The 12537-nt window shown below is 43.2% G+C and overlaps 1 long non-coding RNA gene across 2 annotated transcripts in view; it reads left to right on the top strand.

Moving 5' to 3' along the window:
- Nucleotides 1-1535: 1535 nt before the first annotated feature.
- Nucleotides 1536-12537, top strand: part of LOC143939138 (uncharacterized) — a 31807-nt gene continuing 20805 nt past the window's right edge. Inside the window, exon 1 of one of the 2 annotated variants that reach the window (XR_013263756.1) lies at nucleotides 1536-1627. This is a non-coding gene — a long non-coding RNA (uncharacterized LOC143939138). Of the gene's footprint in view, nucleotides 1628-1673; nucleotides 1805-12537 lie in introns of those variants that run through there. The other variant, XR_013263757.1, reaches the window with a different exon arrangement.

Raw genomic sequence — 12537 nt, 5'->3', positions numbered from 1 at the left:
TCCTCAACAATTGTTCCTGGTTGGAAAGAAAAGAAATTTGCTTGATTCCCCCATCAACAGTGTCGATGCAGGAATCCCTTCTCTCAGCGGGGGGAGCTTCCCCCGCTGGGAGAAGACTGATTATAACTAGCGGCTGCTATAATCGCAACAGAATCCAGCAGGCTGGTTGTATCCAAGTTGATCAATTGATCAACTTGGTACATTCAGCCTGCCAATTAACGGTTTGAATCTAGCCTGATGCCTGCTGAACTGGCAGGATCTCGGCTGGTGCCTGCTGAACTGGCTGGATCTCAGCTGGTGCCTGCTGAACCAGCTGGATCTCGGCTGGTGCCTGCTGAACCAGCTGGATCTCAGCTGGTGTCTGCTGAACCAGCCGAGATTCAAACAGTGTATGGCTGGCATAAATTTGATGATTTTTTGTCAGTTAAAAATAGTGCTCTTTGTAAATATTGGGCGTCCTGTCAGTAAATTTCACTTCAAGGGTTGGTGACGCTGACCTCATTGTCCTCCCCAGTTACAAGTTATTTAGCAATAAACTTCAAAAAGCCATCCCCTAGACCAGGGGTTCTCAACTCCTGTCCTCAGGACCCACTAACAGGCCAGGTTTGCAAGATAACTGAAATACATCACAGGTGATATCATTTTCTGCTCAGTGATTTCAGTATTCTAGTCTGCATCTCCCCAAGGTAATGATTAAAATCTGGCCTGTTAGTGGGTCCCGAGGACAGGAGTTGAGAACCACTGCTCTAGACTGCTCTAGACTCATACCGGCCAACATTTTGAGATATTTATACTTGCACAAAGCACCACATGGAAATAATAAACTGGCTATGAACTGTTTAATACATCATAAAGGACTTGTCGGCACTTTATGTTTATAGGATAATAGGATTTGAATTCTATTTTTATTTATTTTAGTTTCTTGCATTTTTCACCAGTTTCACAGTTTTTGAATTTACATGATTTATTTATTTATTTTTTCTCTCACTTTTGGATACCATAGGGGCATGAGGCCCCCGTTACTAGGCATATAATTCACAATAACAATAATTTTTTTTTCACAATCTTCTAACACGGATGTATAACTGTTCAATCAATTGCACAGATAAGGAATAATTAGCACGAGGCCCCTGCAAATGGGCATGGACACTAATATTTTAATAATTTGTTAAATACATCACATAATAGCCATAGTAATTTCATAGCACTAACAAGTAAAGGGTTTTGTGAAGGGAAAAATATGTAACTAATTTAAAGGTATAGCGCCTATTCTACCTGATTCTCTTCAGCATTACATATCTATCATTACATAACAAGAGATTTCATTCATTTTCTATGCCTCTGCAGCCCATGGATTAGCCAACAAGTTGTGAGAAATCATTGTAGCCCCTATTTGTTTCTCAGCCTGTTTTTCCATACACCTCTCTACACATGTGCGATCATCTGCCTCTGCGATGGTCTTCATCCTTTACAAGTCTGCCTGTCCATGATTTTGTGCCCTGTGTATGTGGACCCCCTTGCGTGCCCCCCACCCACCAGCGCCCCCCTTCCCAGCCCAGGCTGCACCAAATCTTTCCAGGAGACACAAGGCAGAGAGAAGGCAAGAGGCTGGTGACCAGCAGGACAGGTAAGTGCAGGAAGGAGGGGGATGTTGGGTCACAGGAGGGCAAGTGGAGGTAATATATACAGATGTGTTGGTGGGAGGAGAAGGGGATGAGCTGGGAGGATGCTGGAAGATGAGAGAAGAGCTTTGTGTACCTGCCAAGGAGAAGAGCTGCAAGAAGAATCTCCAGCTTAGCATCAGGTACCTTCACCCATTGTATTTATACCATTAGCCTGTGTGTGCATTGCATCCCCTGTGGCATCCCTGGCCTGTCTGTCCCCTCTCATCAGCCTCCCTCTTGCAATTGATTGGAATGCCATCCTGTCCCCTCTTGCTGTCCTGATTGCTATATTTCATATCAGTCTGACAAGTACCATTAAATCACCCAGGGACCATTATTAAATCACCCAGGGACTGTCAGTGCCACAGATGCTTTCCTGCTTTGAAATATGTTATTTTCCTTGACTAGTATGTGTGTGACAGCCGACACTGAGTATAGATCATACAACATAATGATTCCATAGCAGCCTTATCACTATAGGGAATGTGCGTGTGTGAGAGGGGGCGTTCAATACTGAACCATCTGCCAATGGTTTATAGATGACAACTTTGTATATTTTAGCCAATAAAGCAAAAAAATAATTGTTTAAAGTGCTGTACTAGTCCTTAGCAACTGCTCTGATTTGACGCTTTCATCAGTCTGACATAATCAAGACGGTGAAACAAAATATTGCATTGTTGCGCTTTGTTTAATTAAATGCACCCATCCAGTACGTTCTTAATGTAATAAAGTGTATTGGTAAAGTAAAGCAGCCAGTAGGAACCAATCAGCTATTCATGCTAAAAGATAAAACCTGATGAGCTACTGATAATTGCATATTTCTTTCCTGATATCTATGGTTAATGCTTACTTTATTCCGCACTCCAGCAGGGTCCCTCCAGAAATAGGACCAGGTCCGCACGGCCTTCTCTCTAAAAACTCGTACACACGATACGAAAATCAGAAGTAAGATTTAGTCCGACTAAGGATCTGCCAATTTTCGCATTGTTAGTATGGTGCTTTCGACAGCCAATTCCGAGTTTCATATGACAAAAGCTGGATGTGCAGACTAATTTTATTTTATTTTATTTTTATTTTTTTTTTCCCATAAAATGTTTATTCATTTTTCAAAGAAAAAAAAATATGATGACAAGCTGGACTTGATGTACTAAAGAGACAAAGTACAGATCATTATCACAGACAGTTACAATGAAAACATTAATACAAGTAAACAGTCAAACAGAACCTTGAGTCAGAATTGGGACCTGAGGTGAACTTGTCCCTGCATCTCTGGTTCGAACTCAAAACAGTGCAGTGCAATTCCCCCTACGTCTCTTCCCCTTTTCTTTTCCTCCCCGAGATTGCCATTTTAGTAAGTGTTAAGGAGTGTCTTTTCAGGGGTAAGTCTTGTGTCTCGGGAACATTCAGTCGCCTATAGAAGTCGGTCTACTTCCCAGAGACCCAATGTAGGGTTGCGGTGAGCAGGGGGTAATAAATCAGCTGGAAGCGAGGCGTAGGGGACAAGAAAGGAGTTCACCTTGTCAGTAGGTAGCCGTCAACCGTTCGTGGGGATGGGCGTCTGCGTCAAAGGTCGACCCCCTGTGAGGGGGGATAGTGGGGATGTAAGGAAAAGAGAAGGGGGTGAAAGAGAGGACAGTGGAAGAGGGGATAGGGGGTGGGTGGTGGAGGCATAGGTTCGGAAGGGGATCTTCTCTCCGGACTCCCCCATGTGCAGAATGAAGAGGGGAAATGATAAATCAGTCTGGCCTATATAACCTGGGTCCGAGCGAGCGGTTTAAGTCAAGGCAGAGTGACTCTCCAGATCAGACGGGTATTTGCCCAGAAGGTGAAGGGCTAAACGGGATGACCCCGGAGTTTAAGGAGCCGTAGCTTCGAAAACGTGTCCATTTATCCCATATCTGTGCGAATTTGTGCGGGGAGTCTCTAGCAATGTAAATGAGTTCCTCCATCTCTGCTATCTTTGCTACCCTATTTAACCAGTCATTCGTGGAGGGGACGATGGAAGACCCCCAATGGATTGGGATACAGAGTTTGGCGGCATTTAGTAAGTGCATGCCCAGAGAGTTCGTGTATGTGCGGTTTAGGATTGAAGTGTGGTGGAGGAGCATGCGGGCTGGTGTGAAATCAATAGGGCTGTCGGTAATGGTGCTGGATATTCTGTTCCCCTGGATCCAGAAGTTTTGGATACTGGGGCATGACCACCATATGTGTAGGAGGGATCCATCATTACCTAGGCATCTCCAGCATTTGTTAGGTATCTCTGGGTTAAACTTACTAACTAGATCAGGTGATCGATACCATCTGGAAATAAGTTTGAAGTTATTCTCCTGAGTATTCATGTTCAAGGAACCCTTATGCGTGATGAGAAAGATTTTTTCCCACTCTTCCTCCGAGATCTCCATTTGCAGATCCCTTTCCCAAGCTAAGCATGCTTTCCAGTTTTTCGGTGATTTGGACTGGGAGAAGAGTGAGTGGGTCATTGAGATTAGGTGACGCTGGGGTGTGGCTTGTGAACAGAGAGACTCGAAAGGTGTCAGCTGTCTGGAGAGTTCAGTTTCTCTATGTACCCCTTTGAGAAAATGGCGTATTTGAAAATATGACCATTTGGGAAAGGGGGGGGCTGTCCTTGTCTATCGGAAGCGCAGTATAATCCAGGATTTCCCCATTTTTGTAAAACTGATGTGCAAGCAATTCCTTATGTGGCCAATTACCTTTAAGAAAGTTTATGGACATGCCAGGGAGAAACGCGGGGTTAAGCCGGATAGGCATGAGGGGTCCCGGATTGGAGGAGATGTTGAATTTCCTGCATGCTTCTTTAAAGTTAGTTAGAGTGGCATTCACAAGGGGGTGTTCTTTTAGGACCTTAGGTACAGAAGAGGCAGGGATCCAGGGCATGTGTTTGATGGGTAAGGTCGAGAATGCGTTTTCTATATTGACCCAGTCTTTATCCGGCCCGTGGGCTGACCAGTCAATGATTCTGACCATTTGGCAGGCTAAGGAATATAATTTAAGATCCGTAAAACCTATACCCCCTACGGTTTTGGGGCTCGTAAGTTGGTTATAGCTAATTCTTGGGCGCTTGTGTTTCCATAAAAATTGTGTGGACGCACGTTTGAGGTGTATGAAAAAAGAAGCGGGAGCTGAATGGGGATCGTCTGTAGTAGGTACAGAACTCTGGGGAGCACATTCATCTTAAGAATGGCTGCCCGGCCAAACCACGAGAAGTGGGGCTTGTCCCATCTACGTAAGTCCTCGGTAATGGAGTGCGACAGTGGGAGGAAGTTTTTTGAGAATAGGTTAGGCAAGTGCTTGGGGAGTTGAATTCCTAAGTATGTTATAGCTTCTTGCTTCCAGGAGAAGGGAAACGCGTTTTGGCATTGGGAGACTAATTCATTAGGCAGAGTAATGTTTAGAGCATTAGATTTTGAAAAGTTAATTTTCAAATTGGATAGTCTGCCAAAGGTCTCAAAGTCTTTAAGTAGGTTCGGGATTGATGTTAGCGGTTCGCTGAGAAACAGAAGGATGTCATCCGCAAATGCCGCTAACTTATGAGTATGTCCTGCTACCTGAATCCCCCTAATATCTTCATTAGATTGGAGGCGTCTAAGGAGGGGTTCAAGCGTCAAAATAAATAGAATAGGGGACAGAGGGCATCCCTGCCTCGTTCCGTTTCGGATGGTGAATGCATTTGACAGGTGGCCGTTAACCTTTATGCACGCAGTGGGTGTTGTGTAAAGGGACAGGATCAGAGTCAACAATCTGTTGGGTAGCCCCAAATGTCGGAGTACCGCTCCCAGGTAGTCCCAGGCCAGCCTGTCAAATGCCTTCTCCGCGTCTAGAGACAGGAAAAATCCCTTTTCATTGTGGGACGTAAGCCAATGGTGTAAGTTAATGGCCTTGGTAGTATTGTCCCTGGCTTCTCTGCCAGGAACGAAGCCCACCTGATATTTGCCAATAAGAGAGGGGAGGAGCGGAAGTAGATGATTAGCTAGTATTTTGGCAAAGAGCTTGATGTCCAAATTGAGAAGGGAGATGGGCCTATAACTAGTGACCGAGGATGCGTCCTTCCCCGGTTTGGGGATGACCGTGATGTGGGCTTCTAAAAGCTGATGGAACGGTGTATCTGAGTTGCTAGAGAGTTAAAGGCCCGAAGAAAGGGCGTTGTAAGGATCTCCGTAAAAGCCTTGTAATAAGGGGCGGACAGGCCATCAGGCCCCGGGCTTTTGCCTGTTTTTAATTGCTTGATGGCCTGCCTTAGTTCCAATTCAGATATGGGGTTATCTAGCTCAGAGGCCATTTCACTGGATATTTTCCCAGGGCTATATTTCTCTAAGAAGTCTGTAAGGAGCGTTTCCCTGTGTCGCTGGGCGGAGGGTAGAGTTGTTGGGCAGGGTAGATTATAAAGGCCTTTGTAATATGTTTAGAATTGGGTTGCTATATCTACCGACAATGTGTGTGACGTGCCCCCTGGGTCCGTTATGGCGTGAACATTAGTGGAGGCACGCTTGGTGCGGATGGCCTGGGCTAGGAGTCTACCGTTTTTATTGCCTTGTTCATAGAAACAATTTCTGATTAAGAATGAATTTACGATGAGTTTTACGGTTTAGCGTCTCCTGTAGGAGCTGTCTCGTTGAAGTGTGGCCTGAGCTAACGATTGGTTATGGGCTCGTTCAAGTTGTTGGATTTTATGAACTAATTCGGAGATGTGTGTTTGGTTTGCTTTTTTCTATAATGCGGCGAGTTCTATAAACTTGCCTCTTATGGTGCACTTATGGGCCTCCCAGATCGTTATTGGGGAGATTATGGGGTCATTATTTTCTTGGAAATAGTGATTTAGGCTAGATGTAATAGAGTTGAGGTCTGCCTCAGAGGAAAGGAGAGAGGCGTCTAAGCGCCAGATTTTTGTGGCCCTCCTTTGAACCGGGGGGGGTAAGGAGCATGGAGATAAGGTGGTGGTCTGCCAAGAGAAGTGGTTCTATTAAGGCTGACTTGAGCAGGGGGAGGTCTCTTTGGGAAATGAATAGGTAATCTAATCTAGAGTATCTGTTATGTGGGGTGGAAAAAAAGGTGTAATCTTTGGTGTTGGGATGTAAAGTGCGCCATGCATCGTGTAGGGTGAGAGCTTGTAGTAGGGTTCTGATCTGTCGCAAGGATCTGTATGGAAGGGAAGATGTACCCAATGAGGAATCTAGGAGGGGTTGGAGTACAGCATTAAAGTCGCCGCCAAGGACGGTTATGCCCGATTGAAAGTTCATTAGAAGATCTGTGACAGTTCGGAAAAAAACTCACCTGTGCTGTGTTAGGGGCAGACTAATTTTATATCTCCGGCTCGTACTTGATTTCGAGCATGTGTGGACTTTTGTCCGACGGACTTGTGTATGATCGGAAAGTCCGACAACAAACATCTGTTGGTGGAAAATTTGAGAACCTGCTAGCCAACATTTGTTGGTTGATAGAATGCATTAAGGTGAAAAAACATTTACCTTTACAACCCCTTTAACTCTGCAGGATGCCCAAACTTTTGCAGACGCCATTTTTTTGTTTTCTGTAATTTTGAAAGTGTAAATGATGGAAATAAAATCTAACTTTTTTTGACATATTATAAGAATGTCTAATCTGTAATTTGATGCCACTTGGAGATTTTTCCATATTTCCTTGGCTTCGTTATGCACATTAATACACATTTTTACCTGGGGTGCCCAAACTTTCGATCCCCACTGTATCCTTAGCAGTCTGTTGCTTCTCTTTTCATTGTCCAGTCATTTGCTGGAGGAAGGACAAGACCTGTATTATTAAATTGGAACTTCAATCAGCCTCTCAGGTGGTTCCATCCCTGACTCCCCCCCCCCTCCAGCGCTGCCATTGTGGCACATGTGCAAATATACCAGGCCTGCCCAGCCTTTGTACATGCCTTTTCTATGCATGTACAAAGACGGGGAAGGTTTGGGACTTCTTTGCTCTCTAAGGACCCAAAGCCTTGTGGCACATGTGGGCATGTACAGGGGGAAAGGAGGAAGGAAACCATAACTCTTGCCCGGGTGAGAAAGGTGGAGTCAGGGCAGCATAACATGACCTTTAGGTTGATGGCCCGCTTTAACTTCAGTAAAATCTGGTCTCTGCTCTGCCAGACAGGGCTATGCTGTGTGGCAGATCTGTGTAAATCTTAGGAATGAATAGACAGAAATACAATTGATTTGCTTGGTAAAGCTGATACTTCTGTATATCTGTATGCCATCTGCTGCCTGCAGTTTAACTTTAAAATATGCATAACACATGAAGACACATATTTATGTATCTTCCATGTAACCATTCTGTCTGGAGTATTAAAATTCTTCCTCCTGTTTTTGTTAATTTGGTGTTAATTATTTTCTTAATGTTAATGTATTTGTATTTGTTCTCTAACCAGTCACTAAAGGGGTGTTGAAGTTACGTTATTTTCGTGATTCCTCAATGCTGTATAAATTAAGGCTGAGAAGAAGGAAGAGGCTCAGATGGTAAACCTTGAAACTGATCATCACTGGGGGTGTTCTACGACTGGACTGTGCAGAAAAGACCACCTCCCAGTTATATTCCCATCTTGTTATAGTTTCGCTGCCTGTCCTGGGAAGGTCTTAGGGCCAGATGGCAATAAGATATTCTGGATCTTGACAATGATGACTGGGATGATATCTGGGACTTTCCTTTTCAATATCTAGTTTCTCTCAGAGGCCGTCTAACCCAATTTAAATTGGTCCACCAATGCATAATTCACTCCTTACGGGTTGAACAAAATGAACCACCAGCTCTTCCCCAGAATGCTGGCGATGTGGAGGGGTCCCAGGAGATTTCACTCATATTTTTTGGACCTGCCCTGTCATTGTCACGTTCTGGGAGGAGGTAATAGCCCTCATTCATTTAGTTAGCAACATACATCTGCAACCCTCCATGTCTATCTGTATATTGGGTCTGATTGAACACATAATCCCCACTGTGGTGGGGAGCGAACTCTAATTGGTTTGCTTTTATTTTATGCCAGAAAAGCCATTGCACTTTATTGGAGACAGCCCATTCCCCCACCTCATTCCTTCTGGAAACAGCTGGTCAACAACAGCCTACCTCTTTATAAAGATACATGTGCCAACAGAGGCTGTCCCAAAAAAATATGACAAAATCTGGTCTAAGTGTTTAGCTGAACCTTCAACAGCTTCTGATGTGCCCTCTATTTGATGTGACTTTTCTCAATCTCATTGTCTAGGTAACTGTTGCCCTCATGTCAATGCACTTCACTACTACCTACCTTGAATCTGTGTGATAACGCTTATGACACCTATTGGCCTGAGAGAGCCATACCTTTTCTTTTATTAGCATGACCCTTCTTAGATCTTGATGCTTGCATTTTTGTTGCATATTGTACTCTATATACCCCTGTCAGGGTCATCTTGTTATTTACTTGATTGTGCGTGTGTTTGTTACATGTTTGTGACATCAAAACTAATAAAAAATATTTCTCAAAAAAACAACAACCTTGAAACAGGTGATAAACAAGATGTTATAGTTAATTCATTAGTCAGGAGTGTGATGGGAATCGATTTGGGTGGGGGGCCCGTGGGACTCAGTATCCCTTGAAGAGGTTAAAAAACTCTTGTTTCAGCTCCCAGGCCCCTATTAAATATAAGTAAGCCTGTGTCTATTAGGGCCACATGGTGACAGAGAAAATGATGGACAGATACTAATGGACATTGAGAATATGGTTTAGATTACTTCAGATTGGACAGTAATATTTATCCACAATATCTCCCAGGAAATATACAAAGACTATTCCTGGTTTAATTGATTCTGAACTATACGTGTTAATTGAAAGAGCTGATCACATTGGCCTCTGTACAATGTAGGAGACGGATAGTCTGCTACTGGTGGTCTCCTGCTATTGTGTGAAGGTGTCTTGTGTTTATACTTATGATAATGTGTATTGTAGATTGTGAGCTAGGAGACGACCTCTGAGTCACCTAGGCTGGTTAAATGACTAGTTAATTTATGTTTCTGGTTACAGTTTGTATTGCTAGGGTAATATAATCAGGAGGGGAACCTACTTTTCAAGTGTATAAATCAGCCTGTATCCTTGTCCAACAAAACATTCCATGTTCCAGTTTGTAACGGAGCTAGTCTCGCCTGGTTCTTTGTTACAATATGTGGCTGTAATATCTGATATCTGAAGGTCCACACTGGTGGAAGAAGTGCACTGATGGAAGCACTAAAGCAGAGTGCGATGGGTTACCATGACAAGGATTAAGGCTAACAAACTATTCTTTGTTATGTTACCTCTTGCAATATCATGGGTTGAGAGCATAAAATCAGAAGAGGTTCTGTGTCCACAGATACACAGAATTTCTGTAAGGAGGACAGCCATGATAAAGGATTCGATAAACCATACCCCTCTGCAGCCCAGTGCTAGATTTGTAGAGAGCAGTCATAGATGCTACTACTGCTGACTTCTCCTGCAGAAAATGCTGATTGCCTGGCTGTCACCCTGAACTACATTTTTTGCTGCTTTGAGATCAAATATACGCATGAGGAAAGCAGAAAATGGGGAGACATGATTGAAACCTTCAGAAGTTTGTAACTGGCTCTAGGTGCCTGAATGAATCCTCCAGCACCTGGCATTTGGCCATGGGTTAAATCTGCTGGAACCTGGGATTTAGTTTAAATCTGGGAACAGTCCCATACTTGTTGGGGGATATGCATTTAACAGCATAGAAGGCAGGTGAAGATCCAATTTCATGCCAATTTCAGTAATGGCACAATGTAATTTTAAGAGGCTAAATAATAGCTATGTGGATACTTTTGTGTTGCAGCTGTGTGTCTTATTATCAAGTCTCTCTCAGGACAATATGTCATTGGGGTCTACATAATTAACCTATGTTTTTTTAGGTTGTGCTAGTTTCCTCCCTTAAAACAATGATAAACCAACAGGCTTCCTCCAAATAAGTGTCCCCAATGTGTGCAAGAGTGTAGAAAGAACAATAGACTTTGACTCCCTGCCGCCCTTAGGGCTCATTCGCAAATGTGGTAAACACTGCCATGCCTCTGAAAAGAGATCTACACTAGGATCGCTTTTAAGAGCTATTTCACAAGCAGTGAGGAGGCGATATATGGCGTATCCACACCTCATTTAAGCAACTAAATGTCAAACTACTGCATCGTAGTGGCATGCATTGCATACTGTTGCAGCGATGCACCATTCACTTGAATGAGTCACGTTGCATTGGGTGGCAGTGACAGGGGATATACTGGTAATTCCTTTGTGAAAGGGGATATAACTCCTTGCAAAGCAAGTTTAACCTTGTTTCCATGTCCCATGCACAAAAGCAGGAAAGCATGGTGGAGGTTCCTTGCAAGTCTGGGGCTGCATTTCTACAAATGGAGTTGGAGATTTGGCCAATATCAATGATGTCCTCAATGCTGAGAAATACAGGCAGATACTTATCCATCGTGACGGTTAATGATCTCCTAATACAAAGTGAAAATAAGGGGGAATCCAGAAAGTATCCCTGCACATTACGTGGTACTTTCCCTTGTTGATCATGTTCCTGCTGCCCTGTGATTAATTGGATGAGTCAAGTAGATTTTCCCAATGGTGTACAATTTGCAAATTGTAAAACCAAGGAAGTGGTTTATTCAATGCAAAGGCAATGTAGCGATTTCTATATAGGAAAGTCCCGACAGATATTAGGACAAAATATCAGCAAACACATGCATAGTATGCAAATTGGCAATCTGTATTTACCTCTGGGCCGGCATGTAGCCAGGAGACATAAATACAGAAAGCCTAAAATTAATTTCACGGTATTAGACCGGGTATACATTACCCCCAGAGGAGGTGATTGGAACAAAATACTGTTAAAGCGTGAAATGCAATGGATTACATATTTAAATGCTACAACATCTCCCGGAATAAATGAGGCAGAAAGTTATAGACTTTTTCTTGAAGGATTTAGCTCAGGTAAAACTGACTAGATTACACTAAGATTGTAATTGATCTTTTAAATGGACCATTCTGATCATATCTGAATCTAGTTTCCCCAAGAAAGATAATGAGACTATATCTATAGAGGGGTTTAAATATGGCATTGTATGGCTTTTTTTTAAAACAGTGTATAAATTGATTACTACTGTTATTTTTGTTGATTTTGGTCATTTGCCGTTTAGGCAAGGAACATTGTAATGGGTGTTTTTGTAGCCCTAGAGAGTAGCTCTATTGTGCTTTTTGTTTTGTTTGTTGCTATACCTGGCACAGGTGGGCCCCAGGGATAATTTCCACTGGGGCCTTCTTTACCCTCTAATCTCACCTAGTGAACTCACAGGCTTGAATCTAGAGATCTACGTGTCGGCGGAGTAAATGTCCCCAGCATGGCGCAGGTCTGGTCTCCGGATGTGATAGATCCGGAAACGGACAATGCCCGATGGTGTATTACGTCACTGCATCAAACATGCGCATTATATGGTAACGCCGAGAACCACACTAGGCGCCATTGTTTCTTCCCACTTCGGTGGAGAAGGATACATGTTTATATGATCTTCAGCTTACTTGAGGACGAATTAATAAAAAAGCGTGTATTTCATGGCAGCAGCTTCTACTGCGCAATTTATACGAAAGTACAACTATCCCTGGGCTGTGAAACAACCTTCTGTTTCAACTTGTTTAAGGGGCCATTTATACTGATATTTGTATACTCTCTTTTGTATTTCAAGCAAACGGCGCCTATTTTTTGGACAATAGTCTGTGGTCTTTGTATAGCATGAACAGTTGACAGAGAGTGCATATTGGGGCTCCTCTTGAAGCTTTGAAAGCACTCAAGTTAGAGATAGATTGTATTATAAGTATGCTTTTGAGTCC

Source organism: Lithobates pipiens, unplaced genomic scaffold (genome assembly GCF_037356315.1).
Source record: "Lithobates pipiens isolate NorthernLeopardFrog02 unplaced genomic scaffold, aLitPip1_a1.2 Scaffold_10, whole genome shotgun sequence".
Classification (NCBI taxonomy): domain Eukaryota; kingdom Metazoa; phylum Chordata; class Amphibia; order Anura; family Ranidae; genus Lithobates; species Lithobates pipiens.
Note: the sequence above shows the minus strand (reverse complement) of the source record. Positions and strands in the feature narration are given on the sequence as shown.